This window comes from Molothrus aeneus, chromosome 1 (genome assembly GCF_037042795.1).
Source record: "Molothrus aeneus isolate 106 chromosome 1, BPBGC_Maene_1.0, whole genome shotgun sequence".
NCBI lineage: Eukaryota > Metazoa > Chordata > Aves > Passeriformes > Icteridae > Molothrus > Molothrus aeneus.
The window spans coordinates 54,727,515-54,752,455 of NC_089646.1; the positions used below are offsets into that span (position 1 = coordinate 54,727,515).

Genomic DNA, 24,941 nt, shown 5'->3' on the forward strand with positions numbered 1-24,941 from the left:
TTGGAGAAAAACTTCTATGAAAGCAACATAACCAACACAGCTTTAATTGTGGGATGTGCTTTTTTTTGTGTGTATGTTTTTACACCTCACCCTGTCCTTAGCATAGTAAGAGAAGAAATTCCTCTATGCTCCGATACCACAGAAGAGGAGCCCCCTGTGAGTGCTCCATAGTGATTTAAAGAGGCATCCTCAGCTGTATAACATTAACAAAATCAAATGCACAGTTTCTAGCATTACAGCATTTCTATGAAAATACACAGCATCAAATAGCCATTTCATTACACACTTTTAAGAGATACAATTTTCTTCTAACTCTTCCTGTCATTGGGATACTATGCTCCAAAAGTCCATAAAGACACAAACACTGATGTTTCTTTTGAAAATAAAAACCACAGAAAACATTTTCTAGAAGATAAAATTAGGGAAGATACTTACACATACAGTTTGCAATTATTCTTGTGTTTGCACCATTATATGCCCCATACAACATTACACATATGTACACATCTAAATTTTTTCTTGATGATCAGAATCTGTTTTATCTTCTGCTCATTGAGGATATTTGGGTGTCAGGCATTATTTCCAAGCACACTCAGTTATTCCGTTTGCAAAATAATAAGCATAATATCATGACAGCACAGAAACCAGAGTAAAAAAAAATAAGAAAAAGAGCAAGTGACCTTGTTGATCTCTCTAGCAGATATTTATTGCAAAGTTCATGCCTAAATGGTTCTTATGCAGGGAACAGGTGACCAGTGAGCAAGTAGGTTGGCTAGCATGTTCCCTCTGTCCCGTCCTCACATTGGTCGATGTTCGCCTGTGGGTTTTTTAATGTATTCATGTCTGAAAAGTGAATTTGATATGACACATGATAATCTATGAAAATGTTAATCAATACAAATAGTTTAAGCTGTCATCAAATGCTCTTCTTTAGTCAATACTCATACTGCCGAAAACAATGTCACTGTCACCAGGGCTCAATTTGCACAGCACTTAAATATTGGACTCTGTGCATCAATGCACTCCTCTTCAAATACTGTAGGTAAACACATTTTCTCCCTATTTAAGGCTGAAGCACTCAGCACGCATTTAGTTGAGCCGAATCCTCCCTTTTGAATACCTTGATAGGTCCACTGGAGGGCAAAATTAATACTTAATTGAATCTCACAGTCATCAAAATAATCAATACTTTTTTATTATTTATTCTTTACAGTCTGTTGACTGTTTCAAACCTCTGAGGGAATGGTGGAAAGGATTCATGGCTTTGAAACACTGTCATTTAACAAGGTAATTTTCAGTGGGGCATTAGGGGTTGTGAAACATATAATAAAACAAAAATGGAGGCTTATAATAGGAAGAAAGAAAAGAATTATATTTCTGCCATCTAACAAAACAGGATAAATAAAAAAGCAAGTGCAAGCAGGAGAGGGAGAAAGGAGGGGGAGAGGGAAAGAAAGACTGGCTTTTGAAGGGTTTTATCATATCAAGAGCAGAGCTGAGCTTTCATAATGCTGACATTTCTCATTCTGACAATCCTAAACAAGTGGAAAGGATGAGATCGCAGATATCATCTTTCATCACATTCCCCAGCTTAAGAACCAACATGACAGCTTCTCTTCCCTTTACACTGTTAATTACTAAATAAAATACCGCTCTCTGTCAGCATTAGATTATTGCAGATAGCAACCACAAACATTACTCCATTGTTTTGGTTTTGCCTTTTTTTATACCAGTGATACCTACCTTGAACTCTTCAGAAAATAAATTAGGCTTGTGTCTACATATTGTAAATACATGAAACATAATCAATTTAATCAATTTGGTCAATCCATGTTATTGTCAGGCTAAATTGCTGGCAATCTATTAACATTTCATTTACTGTATTAGGCAGGAACAACCTGAACATTTCTTAGATGTTTCTGGAGAGGAAACAAAAACCAACAGATTCCTTTTGCAGACACTGTAAAAAACAGAGTTGTTTTGCCTCATACTCATAGTGCACTATGGACAGTCATTTACTGAGGCAAAAAATTTGTTTGCTTTCATATACTAAATAATGTATTTTAGCGGGTTTTGCAGCTAAAGGTCATTGTGAACACAAACAGCATTGTTTCAGTCTGTGCAGCTTCTCTCAGTTTCAGCTACTCAAAACTAACATCAAGATTAGTTACTAACATCCCTAACAAATGTGAATCATGACAAAGTTTGGGGAGGGAACTAATCATGTCCACAGGGAAAAACTCCTCATCTGAGGACTAACAGCAATTTAATGGATTTAACGGAATCTGTGGAATTCTAGATTAAGTCTAAGTTGCCAGATTCTGAAACTGAATGTATGAAAAATGGGAGGAAGAATAATGTGGGAAGTGTGACAGTGCTAGGAGAAACTTCAGCCCTTCGATGACAGTGAATTCACAGCAACTTCAACAGAGCCAGGATTTTATTTGTTATGTATATCAATAATTCGGCCTCATCTGGAGTACTTTGTTCATTTCTGGTTAGCCCATCTAAGAAATATACATCAGAAAAAGGTGCAGTAAAAATGATAAAGTGATCGAAAGGACTGGAAGTGCTTACAGAAAAGTGTGACTAAAAATGAGCATGATCAAAGGATACAAGAAAATAAACAGCAAAGAGAAAATGTAGATCAGAAACTATTCACCCTAACTCATCTGAGGAGAAAAGGTGAATCCACTGAAATGGGAAAAAGTCATAAATCTAATAATAATAAATTATATTTTTCCAAACAGTGGGTGGTGGAAAATCTGTTGAACTCATTGCTGCAAGGTATCACTGAGACCTGCACAGCAGTAAACATCAACATAGTCACTCACATGGCTGGGCATACTCTTAGCAGTGAATTTAAAACAGCTTTTCAAACACATAGGCAAGGACTATAAAAAGTGAATTAACATAAACTGCTGCCCCCTCCCTTGGGCAGCACAAGACCTGTAGTTAGCCCCCAGCGTAGCTCTCTCTGTCAGGTGGTAAATGAATGACAACTTTCTCTATAAGCAGACAGATTAGATGGTCTCCAAATTTCTAGTCTACAAGAAGACTAAATAAATCATTTAAATGATGACTTAAGGAAAGGTATGTTTCCTTGAAAAACATATTAGAAATTGGACATTTTTAAACTTCAGGTTATGTTCAGGCCTTCAATTGCTTTCTGTGCCTAAAAACATTCTGTTCTGCAGTGAATTATGCATGATTAAAGACTATTGTTTTTGCAAAACACATAATAAATTGTAATTCTAGTGCACAGCAAGTGGCCTTGTCCGCAAAATCCCTTGGTGATCAAAGGGCTTTTTCCTATATTTCCTAATGGCCTCCCTAAAAAAAAATCTGGAGTAGTTGCTATGACAGCTGCAGGCCCATAAACCCTCTCCTCTCCTTTTGCTCGCCAACAAGTCCATCCCAGAGAGGACCCACAACACTGGAGAGGATGAATTGAGGCAAGGAATTGTGTATATATCTTTAGTAGCTAATACTGTCAGAGTCTGTTCTTCTGCACTGGATGTCTGTGGGCTTGACACTCAGCATTTGCTTTTTGGAAGGTGCTACAGGTCAGATTACACTTTGCACTGTAACAAAGGCTCTTCTGTTCACTGACAGCCACACAAAAGTTTCAGCTTTTCATATGCAAAACTGAAAAGTCTAAGAATGCTTAAAACCAGCAAGATGAATTTTGTCAAAAGCGTTTATATGCTTTAAGTAAGAGGCAAAGGCACATAATGCTTCAGAATTTCAGGGTTCAAATTTTGAGAGAACTAAGGAATCACAATCCTCTTATTCAAAAGATAACTGTATACACCACACATGTAGTGACAAATTATACACACATCTCTTGCAGATATTCATATAACTTGTCATCTATTTCTTGCCCAACCAGCACTAGTACTTCCAGACTTGCCTGTTTCCTATGAGATCTCCCTGACAGCTTTGTGCTGCAAGTGGTCCTCCCTGCTGTGTGTCTCCCTTAAGGGGTGGCTTATACCTGCTGTAATTTAGTTACAATATCTGCTACACCACTTTTCAGCTCTACCACTCCCTGATGGCTTAAACTGGCTGTTGGGCTTAATTTAATAGTAAAAATCCTGTGAATTTGCAAATGCAAATTACTGCTCTGGTAACACACCCTCTTCTAAAAGCTAAAACATTTACTTTTTTCTTATCTAAAGGACTGTACGAAGTACAGGACAACATTTTATCACTGTGTAAAAGCTTTGCCTTTGCACTTTAAGGGTAAAGGTGCAGTTTCCAAGCAAAACTATTTAATAATCAAAGACAGCTTTTAAAAGAAACTGTATAGAGTTTGTGTCAAACATGCCCTAGGCAGAAGTCTAAAAATGAATTACTTTCTTCCTTAATGTAGGACTTGGGTGATAATAGAGCTTCATAAAGGCTTCATGTACTGATTTAGCCAGTGGTCTAAATTTTGTACTTACTGCACCATAAACATTGTTGCTCTGAATGTAATTACTTTCTAAATTCTAGTTCAGAGAAAAAGTAAGATCCTCTGTTTTCCTTTTTATTTTGGCCTTATTTTGAAGTTAATTTGCCGACTTATTTCCGTCCTATCGTAGAAGTATTAGAAATCAATTTTCTGCTTTTCTTCAAAACATGAAATAAATCCTGCCCAAACCCCCACCCCCAATCATGATATTGCACAGACTTCAGTTTGGGACATACACAATGAGTTTTTTTGAGAGCAAACACAAAAATTCTACTAATAAACATAAAATTTATGCTTTATAATTACTTATTATTCCAATGACTGCTCTAAAAATTTATTCAAATTGTAGCTTTTAAAATTTTTTAATCAAGATAGAGCACAATTACAAACTTGGATAAAGCTGTTCTAAGATGTACCTTAGCTTAGTTTTTGTGTGAGGAATACATTAACAAGACTTTACTGGAAAAGGATTGGATTTCTTTTTTTTTGGTAAATGCCAGTGAAATTTAGGATTACCTCCTCCCTTGGTCTTCTTAGGAAGAAGTTTTTTTCCTTCATCTTATTGCTTCTAGAGCTATTAATTTTTTTTCCATAAATAAAGGTCTCATACAGACAACCTTCTTTGATTCTTTCTTCTTTTAACATTGTTTTATCTGCTGTCACTAATGTGCTGATATTTCCATCCCAATCTATCCACAGACTGGTTTATGCAAACTACTTTGAATCAACCTTTTGTCCCCTGCTAGCCTCTGACCATTTCTACCTGCTGGCTCTTATTTCCCTGGAAAAGTTTCAGGGAAAAAACTCATTTTCTTCACAGCCACCTCTACCACCACCTTTAGATGGATGTTTATAAGCAAAACAAACAAGCTGATACATGATCATTGATCTCTCATCACTACTTTGATCTTGAACCTCTATCTACATATGTATGTTTCTTACCTATATTATTCATATTCAGCTTACTAAAATCTTCTGTGTTACCTCTCCTTTCTCTTAGAGCAAAAAAACTGATATGTCATCAGCTCATCTCACTCAATATGAATATTGTCCCCCAAAACAGTCTCTGGATTTTTTTTTCAGCTAGAATTTTATTTATTCCCCTCATTAAATTCTCTGTAGCAGAAAAAAGAAAGTTCTTCTTTTCTCCCTTTTCTCAATACTAGTGTGGCTTTGGATATTTTGTTTTTCCGATGATATTCATTTTCACATGTTCATAGTATAACTAATTAACAAGTCAGTACTTAGTTATACACATTTTACTAATAAAACTGAACTATAAAAATTTAATTTGGAAAGTCAGAAAAACTATCACTGCCCATGCTGCTTTCTTTCACAGAAATATTCTTCTCAAGTTAAGCAGAAATTTTAAGACTGTCTCCTTCATTTATTTACTTAATTTTAAGTTCTTAGGATATTGAAATCATTCCTGCTAATTAGAATAACACAGATCTGACTGAAAGAACAAGATTTACAGAAACTTACAAAGCTTTTAATTGTGTCTGCATGAATCTTAAAATAGAATTATTCTAATTTCTTTTTTAAATTAAATTTTAAATGGCAATGTCCCTTGATTTGCTGTGCCTTGAGATTGAGGTAATACAATGTGTTTTCAAATCATACCAAAAAAATCCCTCACCAAACTTTTTTCCCCCTATTTCACTATTTTCCCTAATGATACTATTGCACATATTCTTACACCTATTAAGATCAAGATGAAAGGTTCACAAGAGAATTTCAATTTGCTAATCAGGCTGCTAATCAGCTAGAGGCTGCAGGGAATAGGCACACAGAAGCTGCCTCATAGTAAATAGCTAGATGAACACTTATATTACAATCAGTTTGGTTTGTTCCTCTAAATGTACCCCAGCAATCATGCTGCAATCTCCAAAAAAGGAAAGAAAGGCAAAGAATGTTGGTTTCACCATAGAAAAAGTAAGGAAAATAATTCATTGTAGGAGACATCTGCACCTCTGGTCCAGAAAAGCCATTTCTTGATCCTGCTGGCAAAGAAATGTGCACTAATGAATCCATACCTTGTGTTTTTCCTGACACACATGACACTTAGGGATCACTAATGCCAGAGTACACACAGCACAGAAGCTTTACTCTAAATGTTGCTTTAAAGCCTTAAAAGTGGACCTTCATGCTTCTGATACAATTATTAGTCTGATTTAAGGATCATAGTGCTCTTCTTGTTACGAGAACTCTTGTTTAAATTTTTTTACCAATGTGAAGCTATTAAAAACTTTCCTCTATTAATTAGATAACAAGAGTTTTAATTTTGGCCTTGGTCTAATTATAATGATTCCACATTTAAATTACATACTGCCTTACTGGAAAAGAGCTTGTCTATCTGTGGGCATGTAGGAAAAGTTTGTATGCATATACAGGTCAAGAGACAAGAGAAACTACTATTCTGGGAAGCTACCACACTCCTCAAAACACGTGATAGACAATAGCACACAGTCACTAGTAGAAATAACAAGTCCTGAGAGTAGTGAGAGAAATCAGCCTTCTTCTAGTTAAAGATTCTTGGAGTTACACAAAACCTGACCCATTTTTTTGAAAGCAGACAATCAGGTCCTAGAGATCAGGATAGAGCAAAGGCAAAACAGGCAATTTTGACCGGGAACAACATGGTGGGATAAGCCTTCAATAGATTTTTCCTACTCATTTCATAGAATCGTTTAGGTTGGAAAGGACCTTTAAAATCATCAAACTAAGAGATTTTTTACTCTTCTTTCATCTGGTTTCCTGAAAGAACGAGATGCTGTAGGAGAACAATTAAATCTCAAATTAGAAGATGGTCCTATCAGGAGTAAGACTTAGGCTCTTTCTTCATGTGAGTAATGGAGAATTCCCAATGCTCTGTCAATTCTATTCTGAAGGAGCCATGTCAAGCATAAGAAAACATCCAGAAAATTTCAAGCCTGAAAGAATAACTAAAATTTTTGTACTGTGGGGCCATCTTACCAGAAGACTTGGAAAAAATTTAGTATGAAGAGGAAAGCATTGTCTTCTATAAAAAAAAAAGGCAAAACAAAAGAAAAAAATTCTATAAAGGTATTCATTCATTACTCTTACGGAAAAAATGCCATTCTACCCTAATGTAATACATTAGGTGTCTAATTGATCCCTGCTATACAAAAAAACCCAGCCTTCTTGTTCACCCTGAAAATTATTTAATGTGGTGGTGTTTTAGTCTCCACACTGACCACATGAGAAGACATGAACCTGTATATCAAATTACAAGTGCTCTTTCATAAGCCTGCCAGTTTTATAACTTGTCTTTTTTCTTGTTTAATATTTGCTCAGTTTCTATTTTGAATAACCCTTAAAAACAAGGCCTCTCTTTCCAGATGATAATGCTACATGTGTTAAAAGATCCTTCTAGAACCTACAGTATGCTCTTATCATCATAATCCTTCTGCTCTCCATGAGAAGAGGCCATGACCTCTTTGAAATTAAGAAACACAATAAAATACACCATGGCATAGTTGAGTTAGTCTTCCCAAGGTGTAAAATTTCTTACTAGGATTTCTACCAAAAGCAGTCAAATGATAATAGGTTGGCCTAACCAGAAATTTAGATATGGTATTATATGCAGTTTGTCTATATTTTCATTTTTCAGGCTTTGTCAACCATGCACATGCTAAAAATTACTTTGAGTGAAAAAAATCAAAGCCAAAATTCAGCTAAAATTGCTTTCTTTTAAAAATCAGCCCATCCAGAATCACACCAAAACCAAACTTACAATAGGTTTTGAATGTTGTTTGGTTATGAAAGAGAAACTTGTCCAGGCTGCATAGAAGGGTCTCAGAGTGATTGAAAGAAGCTCTCCTCTTAGTTAAACAAAAATTTAATTTTACATAACATGTCAGGATTTTCATGATGTAAAACAAAGAAACCATTAACTTGAATTTTTGATGATCAGAGCACAGGTTAAACAGTAACCCAGCTCAGTGGTTAATTCAATTATTTGCATTTGGTCTAGGAAGACACAAATCAAGATTCATCTACAGTCAGTCCTGGACTTGGCTACATGAGGAAAGTGACTTCCTATTTCAATATGGATCTCTTCCTTAGCTCTCACCAGAAATCCTATCAAACACCCACAATGTAACACCTTCAAAAGAAACTTTGTTGAAATGGGTACAAATCCCTTATAGTGCAATGAAGCAACATTTTCTAGTGAGAACTTTTTCCTGAAGATTTTTAAAGTAATATTACTTTAGCTCCAGTTGCATCCAGGTTTTTAATTGAATTCTACTTTTAAAATTGTTATAATTTATAATACAATACATGGTAATGACCTAGACCAGTTTGTAAGTTCAGTATCTATTTTTTGCAAATCTTTTAAAATCCTTTACAAATACAGTTAAAACACTGAAACAAATCATATGAAGCAAATCACCAGAATATCACAATCAAAAATTGATGAAAATTCTTCAATCCAAAATTGTTAATTTTTATCTTGAAGCAAGTCTGTTTTAACTTCTACTTGCTAAACAAGAGCAACATCTTCCCAAATTTGAATCCAAACTTAGCATAGCTCAACCTCAATTATATATATTATGTGTTAGTAAGTTAGTCTGCTCTTCATGGAGTATTTCATAATACAGCACATTTGAATTTCAGTGACAAGTATGGGAAATTATTTCTTTTCTGGCATTTCTACTCATATCATACTTTCTAGAGGTGGAGCTGCAGATTTTCTTTTATCTACTCTAAGCATAGAATAGAAAAGCAATGATGCCCATCTTTTGAAGAAACAGAAAGCCTCTCCTGATCTGAGGGTAACAGACTAAAATGTTATTTTCTCGTTTCCAGATACTGCAGTATTAGAAAATTAGTATTAGAAAATGCACTGCAGCTTCCAGGTTAGGAGGAAGAATCCCAAATAGTTTTCCTATCATTCTTCTATGTTGAAATAATATGACAACAAAACCTGCTGCTACAGCTGCTAAACATACTTAATGATGCCACAAATACTGCAGATCAATAATGCAATGCTTTTTATATTTCCCAAGCCTTTCTCATTGATGAATGAGTGCAATTGTTTTTTTAATCATTAAAAAGATCTTCAGGGTTGCTTTTGTTCATACCAGGTCTTCATCAACACCTGGGTACCATATATTTCTTTTCATATTGTAGACGACAACATATCAATTTCTAATTAAATGTATTACTAATTTAACATGCCTTCAACTATCACACAGCTTCATATTTCTAATGTAATTTGCATAAGGACTTAAAGAACTTGAAGCCCAAAGGGGGCTTCACCTTTTTATAACTGGTCTTAATATGCTGGAAGTTGCAGGTATACTTATAAACCCCCCAAGGTAGGGAGTGTCACCTAAGGTAGGTAGGATGTGTCACACACCACACACAGCAACAGTATTATGTGTTGGACATATGGGAGGACCTCTCCAATACAAAGCAGTTTTTCTGTTTAATGCTTTACGACAGGAAAACAGTAGAATATTTACCAATCATTTTAGCTGCAACTACAGTAACTGGATTATCAATAAACAATGAATGAAGCATTTCCCAAATCTGCTGATATTTTCTTACATGAACAGTCCTGTTCTTTATTAGATACTGTCTGGCTGGGGGAATTTTTGGCAGGTTTGTTGCTCTTTTAACAAAAAAATTTGCCATACAATAATTTGCCATTGGCTCCCTATCGTTTCGTGAGGAAACTCCTTTGAAACAAACAATATTTTAAGGAAGGAAAAATCAGATCAGAGAGTAAATTGAAACATGCAACTATAGCAACACATTGCTGCTAACACCTGGTTTTTGCAAACTGGCCAACATCACTGGGATGCTAAGTTTCACTCTAAAAGAGTAACTATCACTGCTCTGCTCAGAGAACAGTCACAAGTGCTGTTGATTTCCTTCTGTTTTAACAGGAGAAAAATATTTCCAAAGATCCTATTATTGTTTATGACATGTATGTCTAATGTATCAATACATATGCATGTAAGTATTTCATATATTAAACAGTTTTTAACAGGCCTGATTCCTTCCCAATTAAGTCTTTTGAATTGCTGCCACCTGCTTCAACAGGGACAAAAACATACTCAATTCTCCTAGTGAAAAATCACTGAGATCTATTTAAGGGCACTGATTTTCTCGTCATTGAAATCCATAACAAGATATCAATAGGTATCCCTAAATGTAGTTTAGTTATTAAAAAAAAAATTAGGACAACATAATCTCATAATACTATTTGTCTCAAATTACTTTTTAACCTATAACAAACTTTATGTTTTTTTAAAAACAACCAATAAATATCATTTTTGAAAATAAAAGTTTCCTTAAATTATTATTTAAAAACATGGCATAATTTGCACTTTTTTTCCCCTTTTGTTTATATGCTCAACCCATGCACAAATACGCAGATCATTACTATAACTGCTTTGGTAACATTAGCATCCCAAAGATTAATAGTAATAAGCCATTAATAACTTCAGAGTGATTAAAAATAAAAAAATAGAGCAATAAAATGCAGAATATGAGTTTTGATCACAATCTCACAATTTTTGTTCATTATAAATTATTTTCATGTGTCAGTCCAAATGGAAATTGATACTGTGTGTTTGGAATTTATATTTGAAGAAAGTATCCTTGCTTTGTACTCAAAGGAAAAGTTAATTCCTATGTCCATATTTATCATTAGTTTTCTGAACCTAGAAACTACATGTATTTATAGTTTGCAATACGCAAAACCAAAGAGCCACTTGGGATTCCTGCAGCAAGCCTGAGTATACTAGCACAGCTGCAAGATCATTCAGTCTTCAAACCACCTTTGACTTTTCTGTTAGTCCTCTTATAACAAAAAAATAGTCTTTCCTTTGTGGAAGAGGAAGTTTGCCATGGGATGCTTGTAATAGGAGGGCTGGCCTCTTGGAGGCTCAGTTTTGCCACTGAAGCATTGCCAGGGAAGTCACCTAATCCCTATAGATTTTTTTAACCAATTTGCAAAGGAGAGAGCAGGGCAAGGGGGTCTATTTGGACTTTAAAGCCTTTCTGTAAAAATTTGCATAAATAATCTACCCTATCCCCACAGAGTCTTTACTGAATTCTTTCTTGCTCAATGCTTTTCTGAGGTTTAATAATATCTATCTTAGAGTTTCATGAAAACTAACTTTCCTCAAACTACACTCACAAACTTTTAATTATATTTACTGCTACGACAATTTTCAGTATATTTAAGTGGACCATTAATAATTTCATCAATTTATTCCTTTTGTTAACCTACTCCTTTAGTGATTTACCTGCTTTCAATACCTACAGATATCCATTTTCTCCTATTTTGAACAAATAATCTAGCAATGCAAACTTAACCAATTTATTCCTTACATCAAGAAAAATCCATCTCTCATTTCTTAACCTGATGGCACTTCTGATACATTTCACAGAGCTGTTGCAGCTCTTGATTGTACCTGTCAAACTCAACTGGTACAACTTCAAAGGGTCTTCTAGGAGTAAAAGATCTTGCTCTCTTGGTACTCAGACTGCTACATTGCACGCTCTCCATTCTCCCAGCTTAAGGAGCTCAAGAAAAATTAGGAAAGCAGATCTTCATTGCAGAGAAGGAAGGCAAGAAAATAACACAGGAGTTCATGTCTGCTGTGATCAGACCCTACCCTGTTACATTACTTTTTCTTTTCTTCCTACCACTGCGCTTTCCTCAGGAATATTCCCTTTCCCAGCAGTTATCAATATGACTACCCTTAAAGTCACAGTAGGTGGTTCTTATTTTTTAAACCTATTGAAATGTTCTTCCAACAAATTTATTTCTGCTTGTGCTTACAGCAGCTGTTCCCTCTTGAAGACTTGCAATGTTTTGGTGAGCTGTTACATCTAGGAGCCAAGCACCCATACAACTACTCACTCACTCCCTCCCCTCTCCCATAGGATGAGGAGAAAACAAACAGAGGGAGATATTGCTTGTGGATCAATATAAAGACAGTTTGATACGGGAAACATAAGATGCATATGCAAGCAAACCAAAATAAGGAAGTTTTAGCATTACTTCCCATTGACAAGCCAATTCCAGGCAGTGAAGCCTCACTGTGCATAACAGCTACCTGAAAAGATAAACACCATAGACAACAAATAACCCCAATTCCTCCTTCTTTCTCCCTGCTTTTAATGCTGAACACTACATCATATGTATGGAATATCCCTTTGGTCAGTTGGGGTCAGATATCCCAACAGTATCATAGAATTGAACAATTTGGGTTTGAAGAGACACTAAGATCATCGAGATCAGTTTGCCCAGAGCTCCAGCTAACCTGGCCCTAAACATTTCCAGACATGGGGTATCCACAACTTCTCTGTGCAACCTGTTCCGATGCCTCACCACTCCCATGGTATAGAATTTTTTCCTACTATCTGATCTAAGCCTATTCTCTTTCAGTTTGAAGCCATTTCCCCTTCTCCTATCACTACAAACTCTTGTAAATTATCTTTCTCCAGGGAGGTTTTACAGAGAGACTGTCCTTTCCCAGCTTCTTGCCTGTCTCTAACACAGACACTGTGCAAGCACTGTTCTGTGATAGCCAAAACACTGGGGTGTCATCAGTACTGTTTTAGTCACAAATCCAAACACAGCATCATATGTGCTGCTACAAAGCAATATGCCTCCAGCCAGCCAGCCCCAGTACTATGATTTAGATCTACAACTTAGGAAAATGCGTGGAGGACCCACACAGCTGTGATATTGCTTGAGCTCCCTTTTCACGTAGACAGATAGCTCTGCTCAACCCACAGGCCTGACAGTCCCAGGTCATGTATCCTTGTTGTCATCTGACTCCAACCTAAAACACTACTCTGAAGATTGCCGAAGAGAAATCTTGGCAAAATAAAGGCCTAAGCAAGGAGACTTAGGCAAGCACCAACTAAATATAAGTGGCTACATGTGGGGTAAGAAAAATTAAACCATCCCCCTTTTTTGCCCTTTTCTCTTTTGGTTTTAGACCAAATTCTTATTCACAGATTAAAATAAGCTTTCATATTTACTTTTACCCACATTTACTTCATTAATTTATTTTTTTGGTTATTTAAGTATTTCACAGCACTACAGTATCGGAATGCTTAATCATACACTTTGATCTCTGTGTTTTCATGCAAGCTAGAGTGTCCTCAGAATTCATGTGGATATTAAAATGTTCTCTTTTGCCATAAAACCAAGTTGGTAGGTGATTACTTCAATGTGACATCTTATATAAGCTTACCATCATGCCTTCACTTTAAACATTGTAAGTCAATGAAATTATATTGCAGACATTGACAACACATACAATTTTGCCTGTTTGATATCCCATTACTGCAATAGCAGTAGCAATGGTTTTGGAAAAAGCTTTTTTTCCCCAATAAGCATGTGCTACCAATTTTGCGCTCACAAGTAGGGCATCTTCCTAGGGAGCACAATAAGGCCACTTAAGTGACTATCACAAAGTATTTGCTTGTTTCCAGGAGAATGTAAAGTAGTACACCCATAGGCCTACATAGAGGATTACTAGTAAAAGATAACCAGCAACTCCTACATGGAATCAAAATCCTTCTACACAAAATTGATTCACTTGTGCAGTCAAAATAGCAAAAACATTAAATGTTCTCAGACTTGATTCTTAGCTAGGATATGAGATCAGTTTTGTAGCAGCAAGATATGTGCACAAATATTACCTATGTAACTCACCAAAGTACAGCAGAAAAGACAAACTGTAGTCTTCGTGTAAGTAACACTGTTGGGCTCAAAACTACCTCTTCATGTGGGAAGCCTAGAAATTCATAAGCTTTGAACTCAAAGGGAATACTCTGGGGGGCAAGGGGAAAGGGGAAATTCCCAATTTTAGAGGACTGTGAGTATCAAGCATTGAATACCAATCTCATACTATTTCAATTCCATGTGTTTTATGGAACAGAAGTTAATAAAGGAAGGAAAAACCTGAAGCCACAATAAAATAAAATAAAACAATGCAAAACAAAACAAAACAAAAAACTAAACAAAAAAACACACATGGACTCCTTTTCGGTTTTCTAAGGTCATATACTCAGTGTGAAGAAACATTGAATTCTGTTCCATGTATCAGTTAAAGAAAAGCTACTGAGACACTATGCTATAACCCACTCAGATTAATCAGCAACTCACCAGGAACCGGGGTGCATTAACATGAATTGCATGCTTAAGCAGCAATTCCCTGGACTTCATCATATCAAAATCTGCCCTATCTAGTAGTTTAAAGCGTTTATCATTTAGAAGTCTCACACAGCCAGATGTACAAAGTTTCAATCAGGAAACTGTTCCCAACTCTATGTCATTTCCCAAGCTGATTCCAGCAGAGCGACTGAGTAATAGAAGGAGGACAATCTAACCATAAAAACAGTTGAACAAATTGTTCAACTGGCTGGTTTTCTGAAGAAAAGTTCTAGCTGCAGACTTCCACTATTTTTTTATTATGCTATTACAAACAAGAAGAGAAAACAAAAAGTGAATGTGCACTTATGAAGAGAATGTGCTCTTATGAAGAGAAATTGTTAAATGAAAATGCATTAGATTCCACCTCTCTCTCACAACTACTATCACAAGTAAGGTAAAGCTTTGGAAAGACACACATTTCCTTTAATATCAAGGGGATCTGGAAGACCACAAACAAAGAAGAGTTATCACATGGACAAGTGACAACACAAGTGAACACCTCTGCTGGGCTTCCAACCCCAATGTTTAGTGATCACTGCATGTGACTTGTGTCACTCCATCTATACAGTTTCTTTCTTCTAAATGAACTAGTGTCTGTATACATCCCTAGCAGTCTTTTAAGAAAAGATGACAACATACTGAAAAGCACTAAGAGAAGCCAGAGCAACTGTGTGCCAGAGCAACTGAAGTGCTGTGATGAACACAAAGCCATATTTATACTGTGGTTAAATTATGGCTTTAAGATATTGTAGTCATTTATCTATATCTGAAAGGTATAAACCAGTCCTTCAGGCATGTAACCCTGGACTAATCATACATAGTGAAATCACGATAAGTACAAAAAGCACTTCTGTTTGTGACATTTAAAGATCTACTGGACAGAGAAACATGTAACACAAGAATGCACAGTTGTGCACAGTTATGGTGTCTTCTAATCTATATCACCAAAAGTCTTTCACCTCAAACTTGTTCTGTATTATTATCAGATAATAATAATTTATCTGAGTCAGATAAATACTTTTTGCACTATAATCTAGTGAAAAATTCTAAAACACTGCACTGACAATGAATGTAAAAGTTAAAGAACATATTGGTCTGTGTTTATTTTCCTCTCCAAAAGTAATTAAAAAATTTGCTGGGTTTCCCTCTAAATGTCTCTCCAGACTTAACCTAGGATCTCACTATCAAAGGGGGTTCTCTTCTGCCTTGTATATGATATTAACATCATTAGCAAGTTATGACCTCAGTAACACCTATTTTAAACCTTTTGCCTTCACTAGGATTCTTCAAGTGTAATTCAGCACTTCATTTAAGGCAATGAGATTGAAAAGGTAGACTAGAAAGTGGAACACAGTTTGTAACATTGTTGATGGCAATGCACAGCTGCATCCCTTTTAGTATCCCAGTTGGAGTCATGGATACAATAGTAAAATCTGACTTTGTGTAGTATGCATGCTCTGCACAGTTTTACACTAGTACCACATTTTAACAAAGGACAATAATGTGCATAGATATTTACCTAGAAAACAATTTCAAATTGGAGAACAAAAATCATAATTTCACAGCAAAGTCACATTTTTATCTTCCTGTACTGCTTCAAATCCCATTGCTTTGTCTTGCACCATTTATTTGCAAGGAAAAAAATGAACAAACCAGACACATTCTAAATACCAAAGAGGAAAACTTACACTAAACTTTGGGAAAATGGTCAGGCAACTCCTGTTTGCAACTCAAAAGGGCAGGGGTAAAAACTCATTACTAATATGCCTTCAGTTTCCTTGTAGCTCAAGAATATTTATTACCAACACTGAATATCCTTGTATAATGTGAAAATATTTAACATGCTAGAACTTAAGTCTACCAAAAGAAATAAACTGTGAGCAAATAATATTATAACTAAATATAGCTAGTCTAAGAGAAGTTCCTACTCTACATTCTCAACAACTTCTGAAGAGCATTCAGATCAGGTACTGTAACAAAACCCAATTAAAAAGGAGAAGATTCTCAAAGTGCTGAACAACTATAATGGATCACTGTCTTGGAAGAAAGGACTGAAAACCTTAAAAACAATAGACTTTAGCCTAGAGACTTTACTTCTTATGTCAAATTTTGAAAGCTGGAGGTAAAGGCAAACACCAACAGCGTGAGTGAAGACTAAAGAAATTTGCCAGATATGTACTTCCCAAGAGAAAACTGGAGGAACTCTGACCTGTTCACAGTGACCGTGCTGCCATCCAGGGAAGTTGTCTTGAATTGGCATGAAGCACAGACCTCCCTTTAGTCAACATTGCAGAGTCCAGTTCTCAGTGAGCCATACAAATGATGTGGCAGTTGAATTCTGCAAGGTCCTGAGGTTTATCCACTGTTCCAAGCATGCATTTTTGGCAGACTAGCTTCCAAGCATGTTTTTTAGTTTAGATTTTCAGAAAAAAGAATTAACTCCATACCAGCAGTCTCATTCTTCAGGATGGTTAAAAGCATGCACACAAAGCTTTGTGGGGGAGAATTATTGTTGGTCTACAAAAACACCAAACCAATTAATAGCATGAAAAGAAGTGAGGAAATGGCTTTTATTAAAGTGTTCAAGACAGTCTGAGTTTTTTTTTTTTGGATGGTAACCTGAGAGACATGGGATACTTACTGAATCTAACCAAGAGATCTAGTTAATGGAGAATTTCAGGAAATAAGATTGGCATTCATAGCTTTCCTTTTTGGGCTTCTGTGGTGAATATTTCAGTTTATAAAGGGAAGACAAAAGATGGAGGACTACATCCCTTACTTTTTATCTCATTCAGCAAGTAGAAGGAACTTAGAGATAAAATGGCAGAGATTATTTAGACCATAGGAGGAGGTAGAAATTAACATAGGAAAGTGAGCTGTGGTCCTAAACCTGACCTGTACAGTACATGTGATGTTTGCATCTGGCAGCAGTGATTAAGGGGTGGATATATAGCTTATATTAAAAATTGTACATTGAAAAACAATAAATGCAAAGTAATCAATAATTTTACTAAATTCTTAATATAGATTCGTATGAATGGAATTCTTAAAACTGAAACATTTAATTTAAAAGGTAATAGGGGATGAATATTTTACTGATGAAACAAACAACACAAGTTACAGAAGACATTCCTACTCCATGCAGTGCATTAGTTTCAATCATCTCATTCTGTAGAATGGAGGATTGACATGCAGAGATATCTATACTACTACTAATAGTTTACAGACTCTCAGCAGAAGTGTATTAAGTTGGTCAGATGGAAAAATCAAAGGGCATTGAATAATTATTTGGAGTTCAAACATGATAATACATGTATACAATTACATCTTTTCCTCAAAAAGAAATCTTTTGTCTGCTTGTTGTCCACAGCCAATGCCACTGAAGACTCTAGAGAGATGGAGAAGGAATTCACTCTGAATGAGGACAATCAATCAAAATCTTCTCTGAAACTAGATATACCTTTAGAACAGATCAATAAATGCTACATGTTGATCTAAATCAGTAGAATCATGAAGACAGCATCAAAATGATACATATATACACATTAACTACTGCACATGTGTATTTATTCAAATAGCAATTCTAAATAAAATTTTGAGTTTTGTTTTTATTGATGCGTGCCCATACATAGGCTGACATTGACCAAGACCCACTTACTGCTCTATCAACCTGAAATTCTGCAAGAGAAAGAAACAGAGAAGTGAAATATTAATGGAAAGTGGGATTTTCCTTGCAATAGCCTCAATAAATATGTCGGTCAGGAGAAAAAAATAGGTCAAAAATAGAAAGCTTGTATGTCCAATATCAAAGAAAAGAATGTTTGTGTCAAATCTATTGGAGAAATTGCCATGAATGGTTTATCTGTGTGAAAATATGGTCCTTGTAATGCTGCTAAGATCAGCGAGACCTAGGATGATATGTTGAATAAGCAGGTTGCAGAAGTTAAAAATATCCATGGGAAGCTTAAATTTACATGTCTGCTTTCCAGTATTTTAAAATGGGTAGGAGAAAAAGCAAAAAAATTTGCTTTTTAGGATCATTCATTAGTTAGTATAAAAAAGAAAGTATATTAAATGTGAATATTACGGTGAAGTCCTTATAAATTACATTCAATATTTTCCCAGTGTGCAAAATTTTTCATTTGAATTAATCTGTTTCCTCAGTTTTGGATCATTAGTATTTCTTTTCCTTGTGGTCCATATGCTCCTGCTGTTCTATGTGCAGTTCATCTTCCAACCTTCCTCACTCAGAAAGATAAAGCAAAATGAAATATACAGTACATTTAAACCAGAGAATTGAAAAACCATCTTTTTATTAGCCTCATATGTAAGGCCTTATCAGGGAAGCATGCCTTAATTCACCACCTAATTCTGCAAAAATCTTTGCATAGAAATCCAGTTGCCTCTGCTCCTTCTTTTGCAAGCAGGAATTTTACTATAAACCTCAAAAACATTTTCATGAGTGAACACTTGAGAACTTAACCCTGTTGGGGGTGGCTGTAAAAATCAGCTGATGTCTCTGAGGAGGTCAAAAGAGGCTGCATAGGCTTAACTCAAAGAAAGTACTTTAAAGGGCAGCAGTCATTGGGTCTACTGCAAAACACATAATTTAACTCTCAGTGACTCATCAGTGAGAATCATGCCAGACCTCTTGTCCAAAAAAGGTACACACCTCAATAGTGGCTAAATAAAGGTAGTTGTTCTACAAATTAACAATTGAATTTTTATGTGCCATGGTTTTTCACCTTCCAATATTTGCAGCCAAAGCAAAGAGAGAAATACTTTACTCAAGTGTGTCCACAGAAAAATTTTACAGATGTTGTGGTACTTTCTTTCTACCCCTTTTCCGTATGACTTTCCAATTTATCACAGATTGTGCTATTGTTTGAGTTTTATATAAGCTACCTGCAATTGCTTACTCTTTCCATTAACTGCTAGAGACCTGTTTTCCAGTGCAATGTGCTTACTGCACTGGGCTTTTTTTGTCAATATTTTCTTTTAGAAATTCAACTAATTAATTAACTTCTATATTTTATCAAAGAGACTTAACTAGAAAATGTTTAACACATCCTAGAATGCAACACTAAGGACCATTAAGAGAAGAAGCTGAGGTGGAGGATGCTTATCTTTTCATTTTAATGAGAATAGTAGAAGCTGAAGTGTCCTTACTGAAGGCATACATGAAAATACAAAAAAAAATTCAGGTAAACATAAATTCTGCTTGAATTGTAAATGACCGTTCTAGCAGAAATCAAATTAAGGCAGAAGCTTAAGTTATCTTCTGTACATCTACTCTTCTTTGCAGCATTTTTCAGAATCCAGCAAACAAATTCAGACCTGAACTGTAAAAAAACTACCATTTCTAATGACCTTCTCACAAAACTGCAATTACATTGTATTTAACATATTTATGTGAAAAGGTCTGTCAAAGTCTTGGTTTGTTTCTGTGGTTTGAGATTGTTTCGGGATTGTGTTGGTGGACTACACTTAATTTATTAACTGCCATTAAAAGGACATTTTTAATAATAGATTGAAAAATACAGTGGGTTGGGTTTGCTGCTTCCCCCTTTTGTCCCTCATAGACACTGGAGGGCATTTACTTATGCAGCAATGTGGGATAAACAGTCTTTAATTTCTGAACACTTCAATTTGTGAAATAGAATCTCAGAAAACACAGGCTATTTTATTTCTCTGAAATCTACTGAAAGAGAACAGCTGTGGGAGTGGGGCAGAAGAGTATTTAGCTGTTTTAGCTTTTAAAACCATAAAATCAGATTGTTTAAATCCCAGATTCAAGTGGCTTTCTCATTTACAAAACGCAGTCCGATAGCTGACTTGCTTTGAAATTGAAAACAGTGTCAGGACATGGATCTGTTAGAGCAGTGTAAATTTGGAACAACTCCATCAACTTCAAAGTAGTTAAAATCATTTACATTGGTGATTAGAAATTGGCCTATAATTTGCTTTAATTCCTTAACTATTTCAAGACGGAGATAAACCTCCTTCATATCAGTCAGTTATTTACTGTCACTAATGTTACAGCTATGTCAGACGTACTGATCACATTCTTCCTGATTGCTTCCCTCTTCCTACAATAAAGGCAAAACAATGTATGGTCTTTCACCTGCCTGGAAACTTTAAGGATAAAATTATCAAAGTAATCCTGTACCAACTATCCATTTACTACTCAGAAGAATGAAGCTTTTACACCAAAGGCAGGTAAGAATTTGTTTTAATCTGTGGAAATGTGAACAATTTCTAAAGAAATTGAGGAATTGGCTATAATGAGTATAGAGGACTAGGAAATTAATAGCAGAAAGTATTTTTTTTATAGAACAGATAAATCCCACATGATTTCGAACCAAATGATTAAGCAGCTCTCTAATCATATTTTAAGCATTATCTAAATGCCAGGCAATTACAACTCAACAGAAACAGAATAAAAACTCAGTGTAATTAACATTCAAAGTAGCTGCTAATTTGTCCATTTATTCGCAGCTCATGCAACTTCATAATAGAGTTCGTCAGACTAAACTGTTTAGATATGCAGTATTTGTGCCAGTAGTTATTAAAACAAACAACACATTCACAGTACATCTTTCTCTCATTCTGCTCAAGCTGAGCAAAAGCACATTTGAAGCTCCGAGACTCACACACAGTGTCCACTTTAAATAGAAAAATCTCATTGATTGCATGAAACTCGGGTCTCATTTTTGTCCATCGATCCCCTTGGTGACCTTCTACAGCATCAAAGCCCAGAGCGAACCCAATCTGACCCCGACTTTATGTGCATTATTATATTGAGAGACAGGAGCTACTTACAGTCCATGCCATTGCCTCCGTAGATATGTAAAATATGTATTCTAGAACTGCTCCTGCAGAGAACACTTCATGCACTCGGCATTTCCTTTCCTCTGTCTCTGTCTCTCTCTCTCTCCCCTCCAATCTTAAAATTCTTCTCTTTGCTGTGCTGAATGTTTTTTGGGTTTTTTTCCACATCCAGTGGACAGCTCAAATGAGCAACTTCAGACTTTGACTAATACTCACATAACTCTCAGTAAACAACATCCTTCACACAGATCTATAACTAATAATAATGCTCTTTATTAAGCTCTCCTGTGAAACAATATGTCTAATAAAAGCTGCTCTCCATGCTGTTTTAATTATAATAAATCACCTTCATTATGATGCATACTTCAATATAACATGCCTAATGCTTAGCTACCTGGGATACTACAATAATGAGGACAGAGTGTAGACATCTTGAAGAAAGTTATTTACACACACTGAAAAATTCTACAGTACCATACTGCTTTACTACATGAATTTCAACAACTTTTATCTTACCTTACTGTTCATAACATCAGAGATGAGAAGAACCAACCCCCCTGAAAAATGCTGTTTACACAAATAACAGGACCTTGAATACATCCACTAGCATGGAAAAATAAGTCCTTGCAGTGCAATCATTTCTCTATAAATGTATAAAAGTATTTTACCACCCTGTGCAACAAATCAGTGATGAGACTATAGGCAGTTGTGTGCCGGTACCTAGGGATTTCATGTCAAAGTCAACTTCCTTGGCAATCCCTAGAGAACTGTGCTCTGCACATTCTCGTGAAAGGTGTGAAAATCTGATTTTCTAAAATGGATCAGTAATTCTCTATGAAGGGGAAAAGGATCAATAAATCTTTGCTAAGTAGATTGTAAAGGAAAAATTATTCTTTCAGTGACAGTACATTAGGATCCTCCAAACAATCTCAATAAACTAAAGACATAGCATTTCTCCAGCAGCTACTTTTGACTTCTGATATATTTTCGTAATCTCTGATCATTCTGCAATGCACATACATTTATATTTGCTAAGCAATGTTCCATGTTGATGTTGATTTATGAGTGTATGCCATTATGCTCGGCTGTGAGTAGAAGAAAATTATTAGCTGCTTGTAACCTGATAGATGTGATACAAGGAAATGTCATTACAACCATGCACACATACAGTTTGTTACTGTATCTCTCTGTACCTACACAAATATTCTGTACTCTGTATGTATATATCTACACATACACACTAATATGTAGTACATTGTGTATATCTATATGGTTTTTTGTACATGTGCAAATGTATACATGCAACATATATAGATATATTTTCAGGCACTGAGCGTTAATTATAACATATATAGCAACTGAAACTCTACTAGGTGCTTCACAGACCTGAAAGGTGTCCATCCAGTTACTGCAGTAGCACATGCCATCTGGCATTTACACTATCAAATCGTATAGTCATGTTGCACCTAAATATGTGATTTTTACATAGAAGCAAAGTAACATTCACCTGAAGACAGCATGATAGTACAGTTTACAGAGAGCAGTCAAAATATATTGCCAAGTCAGAAGTGGGCTATGCACGCAAGCAGAGGAATTTATTTGTCCTTTTTACACAATCTCTTTTTCCTGCTGCAGAGAGTAAGAGGATCCTGCCAGAAGTGTCTGTAGTGTTGTTTTTGCAGCAGTGGTAATATGCACAGTGTGGGCACTTAAATGTCCATTCCAATTCTAAATGCCAGTGCCGGTATGAAACTTAACATGCTGGGTTGCATTTCTATTCCTGGTGCTCCCAGCACACAAGTATTCTGGGTGGTAATCTTTGAGGGGATGCATGCTGAGGAGAGGAAAAAAGAGCTTTGTCCCTCTCCCTAATGCTGTGAAACCTGAAAGGAGAGTAGGCAGCCTTTGCTGCCCAGAAAAATGGTCTGGAGATCAGGGTCTCTCTTGCAAGTAGGCTTTGGTACAAACACAGAAGATCAAGTCTAAAAAAACAGAATAACATGAGAAACTAAATATGATAGGAAGGCACAGGCAGGAAAAATTTTGAGTTCATCACTCAAACTGCCTCATGCTTGACAGAGCACCCACAAAGGACAGGGCGTTTCAAGCCTATTTGTAGTTCTGAATGTTTTAAGATGCAGAACTAACAAAGCTAATTACATCCTGAAAATCAAGGCACCTGAAAAAGCTTCTCTGGCCTTTTTCAGATCATGGAATGAGGGCACAAGCCATCAATTTTATAGCCAGAAGATCCAATGCTTTGTATACCTCCACCACTCAAGGAACCTGCACACAATTTCCTAAATCATTTAAGCTTGGTTTTTTGGTTTTTGTGGGGTTGTTTTGTTTTTATAAGCAGGGCAACATAAATAAGAGTACTTGAGATGAGGTCCTTGGTCCTGAGGTTCTCACTGAGTAGAAGCTGATCAGAGCACACTTAAACAGGCTCAGCAATGGCACTGTTTCATGGGAGAACATGAAACATGGGAGAACAGTTAAAAGTTGTGACTTTTCCCCCCCATTATCTCTACTATCCTTGAGTCCACCAGAACTAATGAGACTGAAGTAAGCAGACTTATAGTGACAAAAAGACATAAAGGAGAGCAACAAATGTGGTATGATCAATTCCCAATAAAGTCACCTTATATCATTGCCATGAGGGACGAAAGGATAAAATTAAGTAGTCTTGGACTGGCAAATCTCATTTTTACCCTTGGACACCATAGTAAAGTATCACCAGGAGTTTGCTGCAGCTTCTCCTCAAACCTGTGTATTTTCGACAGTTTTGGAGGAGTGTCTAAAAGTACTTGGCAAGTTGAGATGATGAACCCATAATCACAACACCTCCTCACTGCATTTCAAAGAAAAGAAATAAGGGCCATACGTGTGCATGTACATGTGTGCACACACTGGGGTATCACAGCGAGGCAGCATCAACATTTTAAAGCTGGGTGCCTTATCTGCACTAGTCTGAACATTTGACCTAGGTGAAAAGAGATTAGTCAGATTAGTTCTTCCCTCTTACTGGGAACTCACAGAAACACTAGAAAGTCAGAAAGACATAGCTACTCAGTGGCAGCCCATGACCAGTATCCATCAAAGGGGAACTCTGACCCATATAGATACAATAATATACACAAACAATACCATACATGCTCTCTTCTAGCACAGAATCCCCAAACAATTTTGGGTATCTCAGAGAAATATGCAGTTGTCTTCTTTTACCATAGATTTTGGAAAAGGCTATCTTAATTGAAACAAAAGAATGGGATATTCAATATCTCTCCAGCATCATTAGTAAGAAACAAAAAATGCCAATGGCCTAATACTACTTGCAAAGAAACATGCTTTTGCCCCATCCATAAAAGAAGAACATGTCTTGCTAAGGTCAGAGCTCATGATCTGCCCCACCAGGTTTTACATGATACTGAATAAATC

General features: G+C 36.0%; 1 protein-coding gene across 1 annotated transcript in view; it reads right to left on the bottom strand.

Moving 5' to 3' along the window:
• Positions 1–24,941, bottom strand: part of POU6F2 (POU class 6 homeobox 2) — a 311,850-nt gene that overhangs the window by 251,420 nt on the left and 35,489 nt on the right. The gene's annotated exons all lie outside the window — the stretch shown is intronic.